General features: G+C 37.1%; 1 protein-coding gene across 2 annotated transcripts in view; it reads right to left on the bottom strand.

The window, feature by feature from the left end:
* The window catches only part of CADM2 (cell adhesion molecule 2), a 1,271,679-nt gene that overhangs the window by 6,874 nt on the left and 1,243,125 nt on the right, over nucleotides 1-21,680 (bottom strand). The window lies entirely within an intron of this gene.

The following is a 21,680-nucleotide window of genomic DNA, read 5'->3' as shown; positions in this document are numbered from 1 at the left end:
GACCTGAAAAGTTCCCATATTTAAAGTCTGACAGAAGTTGCTTCCAGCAGAGAAGATTGAGAAGGAGAGAAAAGTGGGGTAGGAAGAGATCCTGGCGAGCAAACAATAATTGATTAAAGGAAAGATCATTTTTTAAGGAGAGGGGGGTGTTACAAACTCTGTTGTATTATCGATTGAAGGAGGAAGATGAATACTCAACATTGAGGATTAAATGTCTGTTGCACTTGTAGCTTTAAGGGCAGTGGTTGGAAAGATTAGATTCTGATATACTTTTACGTTCTGCTTTTGTTAAGATATTAAAGGAGAGAGCTGAGCCTAGTAGAGGATGGCCAGTTTTCAAGCAGAAATAAAAAGATCAAAGGAAGCTCAGATGTGAGTATTTAAAAGTTTGGAAAATCCACTATTTATAAAAGTTGCGTAATAAGAGATAAAACTAAATGAAGTTTTGAGCAACAAAATATACTAAGGCTCAGCTCTGTGGCAAAGGTCAGATTGAGTATACTGCCTACCATCCAGGGTCCTTTGTGTGCATAGCTTCAGGAGAGCTGCGTACAGTCTACAATCTACAAAAGAGTTTCAGAGGGAGACAGGAAACAAATAAATTAGGTCTGGCAATTCTGCTTCCAAAAAGTCTTGAAATATGGTTATAGGTACAGGAATCTGACAAATAGATTAGGAGTCTACTTTGTTTTTAATGGAACTACTGTGCCAGAGAAGCATGTACCTAGTTAGAAAACAAATAAAAAGAAAGAAAAGTCTGATTATTGAAACATCAAAAACTTCTAGACTACCAAACGTGGTGAAAACAAGAAGTGGCCTATAAGACCTGTGTAGTACCCATGAGAGCATATGACCAAACACCCACTTCCACTGTGGCCACAGAGCATGACTGACAAGGCTGAACTTCCTGTAAGATAGACTTGGAGGAAGGCAAAAAATAAAATTAAATTAAAAAAAAAAAAGAATGATCAGAAGAGAAGCTAGTTTCTTTAGGGACTATAACTGTTGCCAACACAAAGGGAACTTTTCATGCCAGTCTGAAATATTTTCATAATTATTATGGATCAGTGACTACTCGGTGTTTCCCATTATTCCTCTTCTTCCAAAAGAGAGCATTTATATTAAGGAGGGCTTTTCCTGGAGCTTTTCTGGTAGCTCAGCTGGTAAGGAATCCGCCTGCAATGCAAGAGACCCCGGTTTGATCCCTGTGTTGGAAAGTTCCCCTGGAGGAGGGCGTGGCAACCCACTCCAGTATTCTTGGCTGGAGAATCCCCATGGACAGAGGAGCCTGGTGGGGCTACAGTCTATGGGGTTGCAGAGTCGGACACAACTGAGCAACTAAGCACAGCACAGGGTTTTTCCTGACTCTGTTCTATCACTGTATTTTTTACATGGGGTGGAAAAGAGCATTGAAACTTGTGTTTTGGTTCATTTTTCCTTGAGCTAATGCATCTGGAGATGATGAAGATAATTATGCATATTTGAGGACCTTGGTCATTGAGTTGGGTACACTAGTATGATGGGACTCTGGGTTATCTCTTTGGATGGGGTAGGGCAATGGTTTATGTGACAAAAAGAAGGTAAAAAATATTTGGTGATCAGAAGGATATTATGGGCAGATATTTCTAGCTGATAACAAATTTGCGTCCTTTATTTTTCAGTGCACAGAGCTAGACATTTACCAGCTTCACTGGCAGTTGCATGTGGAACCATACGATTTGTGTTCTAGATAGGTGAAAGAAGGCCCAGCTAATAAAAGTCTCCCACATGTAACCATCCAGAGTGATAGCAGGAGGTATGAGTTGAAATTAAGAGAACCACAAGAATAAGTCAGGCCATAGGTCACTGAATCTCCACCTGGAAGAAAATTGTTGCCCAACTAATAACACGGGGATCATCAGACTGCTTGAGGGGAAAAAGAAAAGCTTTATTTTCAAACACTGAATACTGAAAAAAGTAAAATTGTCACAGCAGCTATTGTTAATTTAGCTTTCTATTATACACAGGAGCAAAAAATAAATCTGCCATGCCTCTGAATACCCTATTCCTAGCTTAGATATATCAGAATCAGTTTCAAATTCCACCTCCTGTTCAAGTTCCCAAATACAGTTCAGTTCAGTTGCTCAGTCGTGTCCTATTCTTGGTGACCCCATGAACCACAGCACGCCAGGCCTCTCTGTCCATCACCAACTCCCAGAGTCCACCCAAACCCATGTCCATCCAGTCGATGATGCCATCCAACCATCTCATCATCTGTCATCCCCTTTTCCTCCTGTCCTCAATCTTTCCCAGCACCAGGGTCTTTTCTAATGAGTCAGCTCTTCGCATGAGGTCGCCAAAGTATTGGAGTTTCAGCTTCAACATCAGTCCTTCCAATGAACACCCAGGACTGGTCTCCTTTAGGATGGACTGGTTGGATCTCCTTGCAGTCCAAGGGACTCTCAAGAGTCTTCTCCAATAGTACAGTTCAAAAGCATCAATTTTTCAGTGTTAAGCTCTCTTTATAGTCCAAATCTCACATGACCACTGGAAAAACCATAGCCTTGACTAGATGGACCTTTGTTGGCAAAGTAATGTCTCTGCTTTTGAATATGCTGTCTAGGTTGTTCATAACTTTCCTTCCAAGGAGTGTCTTCTAATTTTATGGCTGCAATCACCACTTGCAGTGATTTTGGAGCCCAGAAAAATAAAGTCAGCCACTGTTTCCACTGTTTCCCCATCTATCTGCCATGAAGTGATGGGACTGGATGCCATGATCTTAGTTTTCTGAATGTTGAGCTTTAAACCAACTTTTTCACTCTCCTCTTTCACTTTCATCAAGAGGCTCTGTAGTTCTTCTTCACTTTCTGCCATAAGGGTGGTGTCATCTGCATATAAGTAGTCATAAATTATGTCCATTTTATTTGCTGAATATCTCTCAGAACTGAGCACCTTTTTGGGAGCTGAGAAATCACTCTTGCTAGTGCATCTGTACCTGTCTTCTTTCCTGAAGGTAAGTTCTGAGAAGTGGTATTGCTGGATCACAGAATGTAAACATTTTAAAAGAATTTTGATAAACACTGCCAAATTACATTGCAGAAAAATTGTATAAATTCATCCTCCACCAATGCCACATGAATTCCCGTATAGTATTAACAGCAGATACTCAAGGAGGTGCAGTGGTTAAGAATCTGCCATCAATGCAGAATACGCAAGACATGTGGGTTCAATCCCTGGGTTGGGAAGATCTCTTGGAGAAGCGAATGTCAACCCACTCCAGTATTTTTGTCTGGACAATCCGATGGATAGAGGAGCCTGGTGGGCTACACAGTTCATGGGGTCACAAAGAGTCAGACACAACTGAGCACACACATACTATAATTAAAGAAAAAATTGTCTAATATAATATTGAAGTGTTAAGTACTTAGTATTATAAGCTAATATAAATGTGCCTAAATATATATATATATGTATATCCCACATTACTGCATTAATTTTGTACTATTTTTGAAATCTATATTCCATTCAAAATTTCTGTTTTAATGGCTCTCTCCACAAAAAAGATGAACCTTTTAAGCAGCTTATTTTTATATACCTTCATTTTATGGTCTTTTCATCCATAGATACATCTTACAATTTTATGTAATCAAATCTACCAAAGTTTTGTATTATGAGGTCTGACTTGTGGATCCTGATTTGAAATGCTTTTGTCATGATAATATTATACACATAAGAATTGCTGTTATCATCTAACACTTTTATTATTTTATTTTAATCTATCTAAAATGTATTTTGGTCTGTGATTTGAGGCTGAAGCATACAATATGACTTTAATTCTTCTGTGACAGACAGTTGTATCCCACACGATTTCTTTCATCAATATTATTGTCACTTACCATAAACTAAATGTCTACCTATTTTATGTGTTTCTGCATATTCTTGTCTATTTTATGTGAGGAATCTATATATGCAATCCTATGCTAATACTGTAGTTTTTTAAAAATCATTTTGCTGTCCTGGAGAAGAAGTCTCAGGTCAGAATATTTTTGCAAGGAACAAAAATACAAGAGATTGCTCATTGGAATTGTACTGATTTACAGGTAGATTTCTTTTATATGGGCTTCCCTGGTAACTCAATTGGTAAAGAATCTGCCTGCTATGCAGGAGACCCAGGTTCACTCCTTAGGTCAGGAAGATCCCCTGGAGGAGGAAATGCCAACCCACTCCAATATTCTTGCCTGGGAACTCTCATGGACAGAGGAGCCTGGTGGGCTACAGTCCATGAAGTCGCAAAGAGTTGGACATGACTGAGAAACTAACATTTTCACTTTCACTTTCATTTTTCCTCTTATATAGTGCATTTTCCAGGTTCATGGTATGATTCTTCAAGTCTTTAGTAGTGTCTTTTAGTAAATTGTATAGTTTTCTGATACAGAACCTACATATTTCTGTTAATGTTATTTCTCATTAAAAATAATGTTTTCAGTATTTTGAAAGATTTTAATATTTTTAAATGTTACTACTTTTTAATTAAACTCAAGCCTTCTTTTTATTCCATTCATGGTTTTGTACTCTATTTTCTAAAGCATTATATCTAGCATTTGTAAAGATTATATTTTTAATTTTTATTTCCTCACCATCAAACTTACTTAGTTTTAAACATTATTTTTCTACTGATCTAGTTAGTACTTTGTAAACAATAATGACAATTACATTCTGATTCTGATGATCTCAGAAATGCATCAAAAATTTAAATAGACGAGCTGCAATCCTCCTTTTGACATTGTTTACTCTCTGTATTTATGTCAATATCTAGAGTTACTTTTGCAGTTTCCATTGATCTAAAATTAGATTTAAAAAGATATTCATATCATCAACTCTTCATCATATAAACCACACATCTTGTCAAAAGAAAATTTCATGATGACAGCATCTTTGATTCTTGAATATCTGAGAATTATTATATTGTCAATAACACTGAACTGGTTAAAGATTCCCTGGTTTTTAACCCTTTGAATTAATAATAATGAAAAAGAAATTGTCAGTATTTTGACAATTTGTTTTGACTCCCTTTCGTACTAAATAACTCTGAAATCATTTGCATTTCTCTTGCTTCCTTCTCCTCCAAGATAAATCTGAAATTAAGTGACCTGCATTTTCACATTATTGCTGTTGCAATATTTGGGTTTTGCTCCATTATATTTGGATGTTTTAGCTGAATATATTTTGTAGTTTATCTCTAGTCAGAATTTTGCTTTGCTTGCAAACACACCTTTTTATTAAAATCAGTTAAGACCATTTGCTTTTGACTTATGAATTTTTTTCTACTCTATTTTTGATTAACAACTGTTTTTTCCATTTCCTTTCTTGGAAAATTGAATTACACACTGGTAGAAACTCCAGCAATGCCAAAGAATGCTCAAACTACCACACAATTGCACTCATCTCACATACTAATAAAGTAATCCTCAAAATTCGACAAGCCAGGCTTCAGCAATACATGAACCATGAACTTCCAGATGTTCAAAATGGTTTTAGTAAAAGCAGAGGAACCAGAGATCAAATTGCCAACATCCGCTGGATCATGGAAAAAGGAAGAGAGTTCCAGAAAAATATCTATTTCTGCTTTATTGACTATGCCAAAGCCTTTGACTCTGTGGATCACAATAAACTATGGGAAATTCTTCAAGAGATGGGAATACCAGACCACCTGACCTGCCTCTTGAGAAACCTATATGCAGGTCAGGAAGCAGCAGTTAGAACTGGACATGGAACAACAGACTGGTTCCAAATAGGAAAAGGAGTACATCAAGGATATATATTGTCACGCTTCTTATTTAACTTCTATGCAGAGTACATCATGAGAAATGCTGGGCTGGAAGAAGCACAAGCTGGAATCAAGATTGCCAGGAGAAATATCAATAACCAAAGATATGCAGATGATACCACCCTTATGGCAGAAAGTGAAGAGGAACTACAGAGCCTCTTGATGAAAGTGAAAGTGGAGAGTGAAAAAGTTGACTTAAAGTTCAACATTCAGAAAACGGAGAAAAGGGAACCCTCTTACACTGTTGGTGGGAATGCAAACTAGTACAGCCACTATGGAGAACAGTGTGGAGATTCCTTAAAAAACTGGAAATAGAACTGCCTTATGATCCAGCAACCCCACTGCTGGGCATACACACTGAGGAAACCAGAAGAGAAAGAGACACGTGTACCCCAATGTTCATCGCAGCACTGTTTATAATAGCCAAGACATGGAAGCAACCTAGATGTCCATCAGCAGATGAATGGATAAGAAAGCTTTGGTACATATACACAATGGAGTATTACTCAGCCATTAAAAAGAATACATTTGAATTAGTTCTAATGAGGTGGATGAAACTGGAGCCTATTATACAGAGTGAAGTAAGCCAGAAGGAAAAACATAAATACAGTATTCTAACGCATATATATGGAATTTAGAAAGATGGTAACAATAACCCGGTGTATGAGACAGCAAAAGAGACACTGATGTATAGAACAGTCTTATGGACTCTGTGGGAGAGGGAGAGGGTGGGAAGATTTGGGAGAATGGCAATGAAACATGTAAAATATCATGTAGGAAACGAGTTGCCAGTCCAGGTTCGATGCATGATGCTGGATGCTTGGGGCTGGTGCACTGGGACGGCCCAGAGGGATGGTATGGGGAGGGAGGAGGGAGGAGGGTTCGGGATGGGGAACACATGTATACCTGTGGCGGATTCATTTTGATATTTGGCAAAACTAATACAATTATGTAAAGTTTAAAAAATAAAATAAAATTGGAAGAATAAAAAAAAAAAAGAAAGAAAACGAAGATCATGGCATCTGGTCCCATCACTTCATGGGAAATAGATGGGGAACCAGTGTCAGACTTTATTTTTCTGGGCTCCAAAATCACTGCAGATGGTGACTGCAGCCATGAAATTAAAAGACGCTTACTCTTTGGAAGGAAAGTTATGAGCAATCTAGATCAGATCAGATCAGATCAGTTGCTCAGTCGTGTCCGACTCTTTGCAACCCCATGAATCGCAGCACACCAGGCCTTCCTGTCCATCACCAACTCTGGGAGTTTACCCAGACTCACGTCCATCGAGTCAGTGATGCCATCCAGCCATCTCATCCTCTGTCATCCCCTTATCCTCTTGCCCCCAGTCCCTCCCAGCATCAGTCTTTTCCAATGAGTCAACTCTTCCCATGAGGTGGCCAAGGTACTGGAGTTTCAGCTTCAGCATCATTCCTTCCAAAGAAATCTCAGGGCTGATCTCCTTCAGAATGGACTGGTTGGATCTCCTTGCAGTCCAAGCGACTCTCAAGAGTCTTCTCCAACACCACAGTTCAAAAGCATCAATTCTTTGGCGCTCAGCCTTCTTCACGGTCCAACTCTCAAATCCGTACATGACCACAGGAAAAACCATAGCCTTGACTAGATGAACCTTTGTTGGCAAAGTAATGTCTCTGCTTTTGAATATGCTATCTAGGTTGGTCATAACTTTCCTTCCAAGGAGTAAGCATCTTTTAATTTCATGGCTGCTGTCACCATCTGTAGTGATTTTGGAGCCCAGAAAACTAAAGTCTGACACTGTTTTGACTGTTTCCCTGTCTATTTCCCATGAAGTGATGGGACCAGATGCCGTGATCTTCGTTTTCTGAATGTTGAGCTTTAAGTCAACTTTTTCACTCTCCACTTTCACTTTCATCAGGAGGCTTTTTAGTTGCTCTTCACTTTCTGCCATAAGGGTGGTGTCATCTGCATATTTGAGGTTATTGATATTTCTCCCAGCAATCTTGATTCCAGCTTGTGTTTCTTCCAGTCCAGTGTTTCTCATGATGTACTCTGCATATAAGTTAAATAAACAGGGTGACAATATACAGCCTTGATGAACTCCTTTTCCTATTTGGAACCAGTCTGTTGTTCCATGTCCAGTTCTAACTGCTGCTTCCTGACCTGCATACAAATTTCTCAAGAGGCAGATCAGGTGGTCTGGTATTCCCATCTCTTTCAGATTTTTCCACAGTTTATTGTGATCCACACAGTTAAAGGCTTTGGCATAGTCAATAAAGCAGAAATAGATGCTTTTCTGGAACTCTCTTGCTTTTTCAATGATCCAGCAGATGTTGGCAATTTGATTTCTGGTTCCTCTGCCTTGTCTAAAACCAGCTTGAACATCAGGAAGTTCACGGTTCACATAATGCTGAAGACTGGCTTGGAGAATTTTGAGCATTACTTTACTAGCGTGTGAGATGAGTGCAATTGTGCGGTAGTTTGAGCATTCTTTGGCATTGCCTTTCTTTGGGATTGGAATGAAAACTGCCCTTTTCCAGTCCTGTGGCCACTGCTGAGTTTTCCAAATTTGCTGGCATATTGAGTGCAGCACTTTCACAGCATCATCTTTCAGGATTTGGAATAGCTCAACTAGAGTTCTATCACCTCCACTAGCTTTGTTCATAATGATGCTTTCTAAGGCCCACTTGATTTCACATTCCAGGATGTCTGGCTCTAGGTGAGTGATCACACCATCGTGATTATCTGGGTCGTGAAGATCTTTTTTGTACAGTTCTTCTGTGTATTCTTGCCATCTCTTCTTAATATCTTCTGCTTCTGTTAGGTCCATACCATTTCTGTCCTTCATCGAGCTAATCTTTGCATGAAATGTTCCTTTTGTATCTGTGATTTTCTTGAAGAGATCCCTAGTCTTTCCCATTCTATACTAACCTAGATAGAATATTCAAAAGCAGAGACATTACTTTGCCAACAAAGGTTCATCTAGTCAAGGCTATGGTTTTTCCTGTGGTCATGTATGGATTGAGAGTTGGACTGTGATGAAGGCTGAGTGCCGAAGAATTGATGCTTTTGAACTGTGGTGTTGGAGAAGACTCTTGAGAGTCACTTGGACTGCAAGGAGATCCAACCAGTCCATTCTGAAGGAGATCAGCCCTGGGATTTCTTTGGAAGGAATGATGCTGAAGCTGAAACTCCAGTACTTTGGCCACCTCATGCGAAGAGTTGACTCATTAGAAAAGACCCTGATGCTGGGAGGGTTTGGGGGCAGGAGGGGAAGCGACGACAGAGGATGAGATGGCTGGATGGCATCACCGACTCGATGGACATGAGTTTGGTAAACTCCAGGAGTTGGTGAGGCCTGGCATGCTGTGATTCATGGGTTTGTAAAGAGTTGGAGACAACTGAACTGAGAAACTCCATATTTTATGTTGCATGTATTTCTTTCTCTTTTTCCTAGTTTAAAAATCATTTTACTAATTTTATGTTTTGCTTCATCATGTTTTCCAGGCTTATTATCTGTTTAGATGATTTTACTTTCTACCACAATTTTTCCTTATTTCTTCCTAAAGGATTTTGTTATTGACTGACTTTGGTTTAACTACACCATCTATTTAATATCACTCTGTTCTTACTTAGTAAATATTTTAACCAGTTTTATATGATTGACAAGAAAAAGTGATAGTTTGACAATATTTTCCTCGTTTTATATAATAATTCTATTTAAATATCTGGGAAAATGATTTTCTTGGTGAGCATGTATTATTTCTCTTATTGCACTCATTTTTCATGGGATGCAGATTGAATTTTATCTGTTTACACATCATTGCATTTTCTTTTATTATTTTCACTCTTAATATTGACATGTTCAGAAGAGGGATTCTCTTTCCTGAGGCTGGTGTTTATTCCTTCTCAGTTGTAATGCTGTGGACCACTGCAGCTACAAAAGAGATTTTTGTAAGTGATAGATGAATCATATGACATCTGTAGTGAATGGTTTGAAGAAAGAGCCTTGAAATGTAGATCACTCTTGGTGAAAGATTTCATTGATTTTCTACACTTTTTGTTAAAATCTTCACTTTCATTGTAAAGTTTCAGATAACACGTAAGCCATCACCCCTTTTTTATACAATTTATACAAAGAAAACTTGATAGATTAGAATTCATTTTAGGTCAATTAAAATTTATTATGTTCATTATTAAATATTTTCACATGCATTTATATAAATAGAAATAAGGCAGAAAAATCCTAATATTTATATATATTTGACCCTACTGATAAGTGTTCTGCATATATTTTTATAATCTGTAAAAGAAAGATTTCAACCTTTAGCCTTCATCTCATAAACAAAATAAGTCAATATATAGTCCTAGGATTTTTAAGATTTCAAAGCTAGTATAGTTATAGAGACTGCTACTTTGCATGTCTACTTGTAAATGTAGTTTTCAAGCTAACACTTTTGGTTATGCTCTTTATTTTTCCCCCATAACTGTTAGAACTCAAAGTCTATCCTTAATTTCTATTTTTAGCAACTGAAACAAGTGATTGAGATTGAGGCCCAGATAAATATCACTTGAACAAAGCAGAGATAATATATAACATAAATGGCTAAGTCTCAGTGGGGATCTCTCATACATCCTTTCTCTCATCCCTCTCCTACTGTCATAGCAATAAAAAGATGAAGTATAACCTTCTGAAGTTTCTGTATAGGTTGCAGAGTCTGTATTATTATTCAGATAAAAATATCCTGTGTCTTTAAAGACCATTATTCATCATCAAGCATTGACCTTAAGACTTGCTGGAGTTAGCCTGTTAACATGGGAGTCAGTAAATTCCAGTAGATTTGGCAATATATTAGAAATCTTTTCTACTTGAGACAATGCACAGAACGTGAATATTGTGGAATTAAAACTTTCTGAGGAGTAAATCCTTGGTGGTCCAGTGGTTAAGACTTCATGCTTCCACTGCAGGGGGTACTGGTTTGATCCTTGGTTGGGAACTAAAATCCCACAAGCTGGTCAGTAGAACCAAAAAAAAAAAAAACCCAAAAACAAACAAAAACTTTTTGAGCATAAAATCTTTCAGTTAGGGTTACTGGACTTTCAATAGAGGATTCCATAGAGAAAATCATATTAAATAACAATATTGTGATTAGTAATTTCTGACATTTAGAAGAGTAGAAAATAACCTTAAAGTATAGTTTTATTTGACAATCGTAATATGGAGAAGTACTAATGTGGGGATTCCCAGGTAGCTCTAGTGGTAAAGAACCCATCTGCCTATGCAGGAGACTTAAGAGATGCTGGTTTGATCCTCAGGTTGAGAAGATTCCTTGGAGGAGGGCTTGGTAACCCACTCAAGTATTCTTGCCCAAAGTATCCCATGGACAGAAGAGCCTTGCAGGGTACAGTCCACGGTGTCACAAAGAACAGGACACAACTGAAGTGACTTAGCATACACAGCATGCACTAAATTATTTAATTATATCTCTAAAATCATTGCTGGGGTTTTCTACCATCATGCGTCTAGTCTGTCATGTTTTATTCCTATAAATAAGAAGTAAAAACACCAAAGAAAGAATACCTAAGTTTCCAAGGTCAAGCAAGGAGAAATTAAAAACACTGAACATTTTTTAATTCAACTATTAGGATTATTTTACAAAACATATTTTATTATACATGATTTTTCATTTTAAAAAATGGTAATGAAACTTTTATGTAAATATTTTAAAACTAGGTTCTGAAATCATTTTTAAAAGAAAATGATCATCCTTATATAGTAAAATAAATATTTTCAAAGCCAAACTTGGATTATCAGTTATAATTTTTTAAGCTGATAAATCTTTAAGGACATACACTATAACAAGCACGTTAAGTCATTTTTTTACTAAAATCTAATAAAAACTAACTACAAAATTGTTTAAATGTCAGAGTGCAGGAGTGGTATTTAATTAAATATTGAAAAATAGGGTTGGAAAAGCTAGAATGACCAGAAAAGGATAAATTAGTGAGGAGAAGCAAATGCCTCTTATGCAAAAGTCACAAATCTAGTTTCCTAGTAACAACCACCACAGCCATGGAATGTCAAGACTTAAACAAAAGCAGAGTAGAATAAATTTAAACAAAATATAATACTGGAATATATTATAAGAGTCACTTGAACAATACAGCCACTTCAGCTCATTTCAGTCACTCAGTCGTGTCCAACTCTTTGCGACCCCATGGACTGCAGTACATCAGGCTTCCCTGTCCTTCATCATCTCCTGGAGCTTGCTCAAATTCATGCCCATCAAGTCGGTGATGCTATCCAACCATCTCATCCTCTGTTGTTCACTTCTCCTCTTGCCTTCAGTCTTTCCCAGCATAAGGGTCTTTTCCAAAGAGTCAGTTCTTCCCACCAAGTGGCCAAAATATTGGAAATTCAGCTTCAGTATCAGTCCTTCCAATGAGTATTCAGGACTGATTTCCTTTAGAATTTAGTGGTTGGATCTCCTTGCAGTCCAGGAACTCTCAAGAGTCTTCTCCAACACCACAGTTCAAAAGCATCAATTCTTTGGCTCTTAGCTTTCTTTATGGTCCAACTCTCACATGTATCTCACAATATAAACCACTTTTGTTGATATTTTATGTTTGTTTTGGAGTTTATGTGTGCTCGATCACTCAATCATGTCCTACTTTTGTTGACTCCATGGACTATAGCCCACCAGGCTCCTCTGTCCATGGGATATCCCAGGCAAGAACACTGGAGTAGGTTGCCATTTCCTCCTCTAGGGGATCTTCCAGGCACAGGGATCAAACTAACATCTGCATCTCCTGCATTGGCAGTCAGATTCTTTACCACTGAGCCACCTGGGAAACCCTAAATACACATGTGTGTATATATATATATACACACATGTATATATATATTTCTAAATTTATAAATATATCTCTGGTATTTTGTTACAGCCTGCACTAATACAGAAACTATAGTATGCTGTTTTTCATGTATTAGCTCAGTTGAATTATGTGAAAATTTAAGGTAATGGAAAATAGATTTGGGGAATTCTGGAAATATATATTCATCCCCAGTCAATGGCCTACAGACAAGTAGAACACCTGAGACTGCACAGATCAGTTCCTTTATGTGACCTACAAGTAATTCAGTTTTTGCATTGTATTAGGTGCTGCAGTGAGTTACATTACAAACCTTTCCCTCTCTCTGCTCACACACCAGTTTCATAGTGGTTAAGATGCAGTGAGTGATGTGAAGAATATCAGATGAAATCAGAATTGGGGTGACACTCTGTTGTACTATGTTGTACACAAATAGAAAGAAAGTGGTAAATGAAACAGAGAAGTCAGTGAAATTTTTTCAAGTAGAAGATATTGCTCACAAAATTCTGGACTTACAAATCATTTACACCAAACCTCAGAGAACTTTCTACTATCATGTTGACTCTGGGCAATTTTCTTAACCTCATCATTAGATTGTGAATACTTCTTATTTTCTAGGATTGTCAAAGACTAGGAAAAAAAAAAATATATATATATGCTAGCTTTCATGAAAGGCTTAGAAGGATATCTGAAACATTGTAATATAAGCACTATCTAAATGCTAGTTAAATGAGGGAGAAGTTGGAAAGTATAAACTTCTGTGTAGAAAACTACATGTTTCTTTTTTTGGTTTTTAAAAAGATTCTATTAGGACTTTGACTCTATGCAGTAATGGTGAAGCATTCTAAGCGTCTGAATGTTTGAAACATGGCGGGGATAGGAATAGTAGAATATTTAACATGAGAGCATGGGATAAAATGAATCTTATGGGAGTCTGACAAGGGATGATTAAATGAGAGAATAATTTATTGAATATTTAATCTGTGCCAGGTTCTGTATTGAAAATGGCTTATATTATCCAATACATGTAAAATGTTGACTTTGAGACTCACAGTTATTGTTAATATAAAGATTGATAAACTCTGGAACAGTTTGCGTAAGCAAGTTTTAGGATTAAATTTTGAAGGGTTTTTTGAAATTATTATGAAAATTAGTTTTTAAGATGTGTCAGATGACTCCTATTTTGTGAATAAGAGTTTGTTGAGGTAATTTTTCCAGGCATTGTATATTTTCACATAATTTAATTCTCTTTTCTTCTGTCATGAAGAGGAATTCAGTGCCCAACATGCTAAATGACCTTCCTGCTGCTGCTAGTTCTTCATTCAGTGAGACGTTCTTCTTTCCCTTTGGGTATGTGAAGTCCAAACAACAGTGAGCAGTCTCTATGCCAATCAGCCATGAATTACTTCACTCAGAAGCTTTTTATCTTGAATTAATTCACTTGCTTTAGTTTTATCTTCCCCAAAAGATATAAGGCTTCTTGAAGATAAAAGTTGGGTCTTACAAAAGCAAAGAGGAACTGAAGAGACCCTTGATGAGGGTGAAAGAGGAGAGTGAAAAAGCTGGCTTAAAACTCAGCATTTCAAAAAACCAAGATTATGGCATCCAGTCCCATCACTTCATGGCTAATAGATAGAGAAAAAAATAGAAATAATGACAGACTTTATTTTACTGGGCTCCAAAATCACTGCAGATGGTGCCTGCAGCCATGAAATTAAAAGACACTTGCTCCCTGGAAGAAAGCTATGACAAACCTAGACAGCAGATTAAAAAGCAGAGACATAACTTTGCTGACAAAGCTCTGCATAGTCAAAGCTATGCTTTTTCCAGTAGTCATGTATGGATGTGAGAATTGGACCATAAAGAAAGCTAAGCAACAAAGAATTGATGCTTTTGAATTGTGGAGTTGGAGAAGATTCTTGAGAGTCCCTTGGATAGCAAAGAGATCAAACCAGTCAATCCTAAAGGAAATCAACCCTGAATATTCATTGGAAGGACTAATGCTGAAGCTCCAATCATTTGGCCACCTAATGTGAAGAACCAACTCCCTGGAAAATACCCTGATGTTGGGAAAGATTGATGGCAGGAAGATGAGATAACAGAGGATGAGATGGTTAGATGGCTTCACCAACTCAAGGACATGAGTTTAAGCAAACTCTAGGAGATAGTGAAGAACAGGGAAGACTGGCTTGCTGCAGCCCATGGGGTCACAAAGAGTTGGACACACCTGAGTGACTGAACAACAACAACAACATTCACAATACAGCTGGAACAGGACTTTTACACAGTTCTTGAAACCAAGCAAATTGAGTGAAGAGTGGATAATATTCAATATTTACACTGAATTCCAGAGAAAACTGAGATCTTTAGATACCAGTTTGCTCTGCTGACCAATAGATGGCCACTCTCATGGTATTAAATTATTTGTTTAAATATTATCTAAATATTTTAGAGATTAGTGCTTAGCAATAATAACCAATCTAGATTTGTACCTAGATACAAATCTAGATAATTTGGATATAGATTGGATAATTTGATTCTAACATAAACTAGAATATTGTCATGCACTTAAGATTTTACTTTCCCCACTTTAAATAAAATAGTAATGCTTCAGAAAGAGGGTCACTATAGTAAAACATTAAAAATAGTTATACATAATTTATGAAGAAAAAAATATACTGTCCTTTGGCAGTATATGACATTGGGAAATTCTTTGGCAAAAAATAAATCACCATATTCACTCAAAGTTCATCTATTATTTTTAAATTTTATGTATAGTTACTGTTTCTGACAGAAACACTTAAGACAAAACTCTGAAGGTTATAAAACATGAAAATATATTGTTCTTTGTGTGTATAGTGATTTATACACACTTTTTTTTAAAACTGTAAACAATGTGTACTCAGACTCTAAATTCAAGAGTTCTAAATTAATGCTACATCATACAACAGGTTTTCAATAATAAGGGAAAAAAAAAATCCCAGCAAACCCAACACTTAGCCTTTCATCTCATAAAAGTTTATTGTGCTGTAAATTTCTTTGCATACAAAGCTCATAAACAACAAATGCCATCACATGTTTCTATGTATTGGTAGCCCAAAGACTTCCTCATCAGAAAATTTTGACCATAATTATAAAGTCACTGTTTTGTTTGTTTGCTTCATTTTGAATTTGGTGTTTCAAGGTTGTTTAGCTTAGAGATATAATTGATTTATAAGATATTTATAAGACCAGAAACTATAAAAGTCCTAGAGGAGAACATAGGCAAAACACTCTCCGACATACATCACAGCAGGATCCTCTATGACCCACCTCCCAGAATATTGGAAATAAAAGCAAAAATAAACAAATGGGACCTAATTAAACTTCAAATCTTCTGCACAACAAAGGAAACTCTAAGCAAGGTGAAAAGACAGCCTTCAGAATGGGAGAAAATAATAGCAAATGTAGCAACAGACAACTAATCTCAAAAATATACAAGCAACTCCTACAGCTCAACTCCAGAAAAATAAATGACCCAATCAAAAAATGGGCCAAAGAACTAAATAGACATTTCTCCAAAGAAGACATACAGATGGCTAACAAACACATGAAAAGATGCTCAACATCACTCATTATCAGAGAAATGCAAATCAAAACCACTATGAGGTACCATTTCATGCCAGTCAGAATGGCTGCGATCCAAAAGTCTACAAGCAATAAATGCTGGAGAGAGTGTGGAGAAAAGGGAACCCTCTTACACTGTTGGTGGGAATGCAAACTAGTACAGCCACTATGGAGAACAGTGTGGAGATTCCTTAAAAAACTGGAAATAGAACTGCCTTATGATCCAGCAATCCCACTGCTGGGCATACACACTGAGGAAACCAGAAGGGAAAGAGACACGTGTACCCCAATGTTCATCGCAGCACTGTTTATAATAGCCAGGACATGGAAGCAACCTAGATGTCCATCAGCAGATGAGTGGATAAGAAAGCTGTGGTACATATACACAATGGAGTATTACTCAGCCATTAAAAAGAATACATTTGAATCAGTTCTAATGAGGTGGATGAAACTGGAACCTATTATACAGAGTGAAGTAAGCCAGAAAGAAAAACACCAATACAGTATACTAATGCATATATATGGAATTTAGAAAGATGGTAACAATAACCCTGTGTACGAGACAGCAAAAGAGACACTGATGTATAGAACAGTCTTATGGACTCTGTGGGAGAGGGAGAGGGTGGGATGATTTGGGAGAATGGCATTGAAATATGTATTAAAAAAAAAAAAAGCTTTATGTTTTCAAAGAGGTGTTGCACAATTGATATATTTTGTTTTGGAGAATGTCCACTAAATATAGTACACAACAATATGTAAAATATGTGGATTTTCTCCACAGTGGATGTGCTATTCAGGAGGCAGGTTGGTACTTAGTGGTTTGTACTGATTGGTAATTACAGATTCAACTAATAGTGAACCTGAATAAAAGACTTTTGGAAATCAAAAAAAAAAAGATATTTCAGCAAGTGAAATGTGACTGTCAGAGGTAAAGAAGTGAGGTGTTGTTATATCCTAGAGTAATTTCACACATTAAGCAATAGATTTCCTCTTCTGAGGGTTACCCCCTCAAGATTCAGTCCTCACTCGTTATGATTTACAGGTTTCCCAATTACATAACAACTGATTTTATTAGCTGCTATTTATAAATAGTTAATAGTGTGCTAGGCCCGAACAAAATATCTACTTGAGTAAAATACTTCATCTATCCTTGAATTAAAAATTTAAGCAGAAACTTTCTCCATATGCGATAATATTTTTGGATAAAAGATTCTAGCATAATTCTCTTTACTTCGCCAGTCTTTTTTCTCAGGTGAACCCAAGATAATATTTCCTTGACTACATTGAAAGAGGAACATTCTCAACTGTAAAGAATTTTAAAGATCCAGAGAGGACTCTCAATCAACAGAGTAATATAGCTAGTAGGACCAGGGCCCTTCACAAAATGTTTCACTTTTTTTAGCACTGACATACAAAAGGGGAGAGAACTTGCCAGAAGGAGTGAGAATATATGGAGGTGAAGGAAAGGAATGGTTTTCAAGTTTATGCAAGTGATCAAAGTGGGAACAACGTAAGTTTTGAGGTACACGTGGAGTTATTTGCTGCTTGTAAAAGTCTGCTATATTATCCATTAGGCATGTGATACAGAGTATAACTTATCTTAATAAGACAATAATTTCTCTTTAACATCAAAAAAGATCTGAAATAGTATCAGACTCAGAACCATAAGTTTGACCTTCTAAGAGTTTCATTTTTTACATTTATAAGTATATATACCTGCTCTGCCTTTCTCAAAGAGTCACTAATAAAATCAGCTAACATGAAACCTGTACATATAAGTCACGCCTAATAAGTGGGTAGCTCAGTTCAGTTCAGTTACTCAGTCGTGTCCAATTCTTTGCGACCCCATGAATCGCAGCAGGCCAGGCCTCCCTGTCCATCACCAACTCCCGGAGTTCACTCAACTCATGTCCATCGAGTCAGTGATGCCATCCAGCCATCTTATCCTCTGTTGTCCCCTTCTCCTCCTGTCTCCAATCCCTCCCAGCATCAGGGTCTTTTCCAATGAGTCAACTGTTCGCATGAGGTGGCCAAAGTACTGGAGTTTCAGCTTTAGCATCAGTCCTTCCAATGAACCCCCAGGACTCATCTCCTTTAGGATGGACAGGTTGGATCTCCTTGTAGTCCAAGGGACTCTCAAGAGTCTTCTCCAGAACCACAGTTCAAAAGCATCAATTCTTCGGTGCTCAGCTTTCTTCACAGTCCAACTCTCACATCCATACATGACCACTGGAAAAACCATAGCCGTGACTACACGGACTTTTGTTGGCAAAGTAATGTCTCTGCTTTTTAATGTCTCTGCTATCTAGGTTGGTCATAATTTTCCTTCCAAGGAGTAAGCGTCTTTTAATTTCATGGCTGCAATCACCATCTGCAGTGATTTTGGAGCCCAAAAAAATAAAGCCTGACATTGTTTCTACTGTTTCCCCATCTATTTCCCATGAAGTGATGGGACCAGATGCCATGATCTTATTTTTCTGAATGTTGAGTTTTAAGCCAACTTTTCCACTCTCCTCTTTTACTTTCATCAAGAGGGTTTTTAGTTCCTCTTCACTTTCTGCCATAAGGGTGGTGTAATCTGCATATCTGAGGTTATTGATATTATTGATTCCAGCTTGTGCTTCCTCCAGCCCAGCATTTCTCATGATGTACTCTGCATATAAGTTAAATAAGCAGGGTGACAATATACAGCCTTGACGAACTCCTTTTCCTATTTGGAACCAGTCTGTTGTTCCATGTCCAGTTCTAACTGTTGCTTCCTGACCTGCATATAGGTTTCTCAAGAGACAGATCGGATGATCTGGTATTCTCATCTGTTTCAGAATTATCCACAGTTTACAGTGATCCACACAGTCAAAGGCTTTGGAATAGTCAATAAAGCAGAAATAGATGTTTTTCTGGAACTCTCTTGCTTTTCCCATGATCCAGCAAATGTTGGCAATTTGATCTCTGGTTCCTCTGCCTTGTCTAAAACCAGCTTGAACATCTGGATGTTCATGGTTCACATATTGCTGAAGCCTAGCTTGGAGAATTTTGAGTATTACTTTACTAGCATGTGAGATGAGTGCAATTGTATAGTAGTTTGAGCATTCTTTGGCATTGCTTTTCTTTGGGATTGGAGTGAAAACTGACCTTTTCCAGTCCTGTGGCCACTGCTGAGTTTTCCAAATTTGCTGGCATATTGAGTGCAGCACTTTCACAGCATCATTTTTTAGGGTTTGAAATAACTCAACTGGGATTCCATCACCTCCACTAGCTTTGTTCGTAGTGATGCTTTCTAAGGCCCACTTGATTTCACATTCCAGGATGTCTGGCTCTAGGTGAGTGGGTAGCTCAGTTGGTAAAGAATCTGCCTGCAATGCATGAGACCCAGGTTTGATTACTCGGTTGGGAAGATCCACTGGAGAAGGGATTGGCTACCCACGCCAGTACTCTTGGGCATCCCTGGTGGCTCAGCTGGTAAAGAATCTGCCTGCAATTGGGAGACAAGGGTTTAATCCCTGGGTTGGGAAGACCCCCTGGAGAAGGGAAAGGCTAACCACTCCAGTATTCTGGCCTGGATAATTCCACAGACTGTATAGTCCATGGGGTCCCAAAGAGTTGGACATGAATAAGCAACTTTCACTTTCACATATATGAGTAAAATAATGAGGTTAGAGACTGTAATAAATAAGTTTATAGGCTGTAAAAAAAAAAAAAAGCTTGTATTTTGTGGTTTTATTCTTTTTCAGGAAAAAATGTACTCAAATTCGGTCTACAGTGTCCAATTTCTTTTATATTTATGTGATCTGAAGAAACTGGTGTTTTGTTTTTATTTTGTTGCCTATATCTTTCTAACTTGAAACTGTTCTGCCTTCATTCTCAACAATACTTAACTCTTTGCATACCATTAGTGTCAGCCTGTATGCATAAGGTGAGTAAATAGGAACAACCATTAAGAGGGAAGATAAATGACTAGCATATGACATTGGCATATTTCTATTTTGACAATGTACTCTGCCTGGAGAATCACATGGACAAAGGAGCCTGGTGGGCTACAGTCCATGGGGTTGCAAAGAGTTGGACACAACTGAGCGACTAACACACACACTCTGCAAATCTAAGAGAATGACAAAGTATTTTTCATGCATGCCAAGTCGCTTCAGCTGTGTCCTGCTCTTTGTAAGCTTATGGACTGCAGCCTTCCAGGCTCCTCTGTCCATTAGATTCTCCAGGAAAGAATACTGGAATGGGTTGCCATGTCCTCCTCCATGGGATCTTCCTGACCCAGGGATTGAACCCATGTATCTTAAGTCTCCTGCATTGAAGGCAGATTCTTTACCCACTGAGTCACCTGGGAAGCCTATTTTTAAGCAGACTAGAGGTTAAACAAATTATATGCAATTATTTCTGCAGAAAAGTAAAATCTTGGCAATTACATTTCTTCTTAAACTAAACTAACAACAACAAAAAAGGCAGCTGACCTGCTGATAATTATGTGAAATATGCTTCCAGAGGAAACAACCCTAATATGACAAGTTTATTTTTTTTAAATACTTACAAAAATATAAAGAATAAATGTTTGACAGTGAGAATATAATGTTCAATGATATTCTAAAAAGTTTATTCTGTGCCAATTGTTTTTGATATTTATTCATATGCAAGAATAATTGGGATGGAATAATAAATCTATAAAATGGTGGATTAAACATGTTTTAACATGTTTATTTTTATGGGCCAATACACTGGAAACATAATATCATTGCTACTAAATAATTTCCCTTTAGAACCAACAGCTCTAAAATGTGTATGTCAATATCAATAGTCAGTCCAGCCAAAACACCTCATGTTATAATTTTTGACTGATCATTCTAGTGACAATTAAAATAGTCATATTGACTGTGTGCATATAAGATTTTAAACCCATTATAAATGGTCATTGAACCAGTTTCTTGGTTAGAAAAATGAATATTTATTCAGAAGAATATAAACTAGTCCTCTATATTCACCATTTAAGAAGGACCATCACATAACACTGGGAAAGGCTTGTGCATATTCTAAATATTAAAATCTTAAGCTTATTGGACTCTTACCTTATTTTTTTAATATACTAAATTATGTTCAAATAGATAGTAAATCTCTCCTTATTGGTCCTTTATACACTCTCTGTTTGACTAATATATTACCAAACCTCTCTCTGCTCCATATATAAGGTACATAACAAATGTAACAGTAGTATGAATCACACAGAACTTTTGTGTGAATTTTATGTGGTAACACTAGTTCTTAGTAAACACCTGTCCCATAAAAGACAATAATTATCATTAATATTTATTAAAAACATTACTTTAAATTTGTAAAATATGAATTATTTTGTTCACAAGTCAATCTTACCATATAGTTCCTAGTCTTATACTAAATTTAGTAGACTTATAGA

Source organism: Bos mutus, chromosome 1 (genome assembly GCF_027580195.1).
Source record: "Bos mutus isolate GX-2022 chromosome 1, NWIPB_WYAK_1.1, whole genome shotgun sequence".
NCBI classification, from domain to species: Eukaryota; Metazoa; Chordata; class Mammalia; order Artiodactyla; family Bovidae; genus Bos; species Bos mutus.
This window is presented reverse-complemented; position numbering and strand designations above follow the sequence as displayed.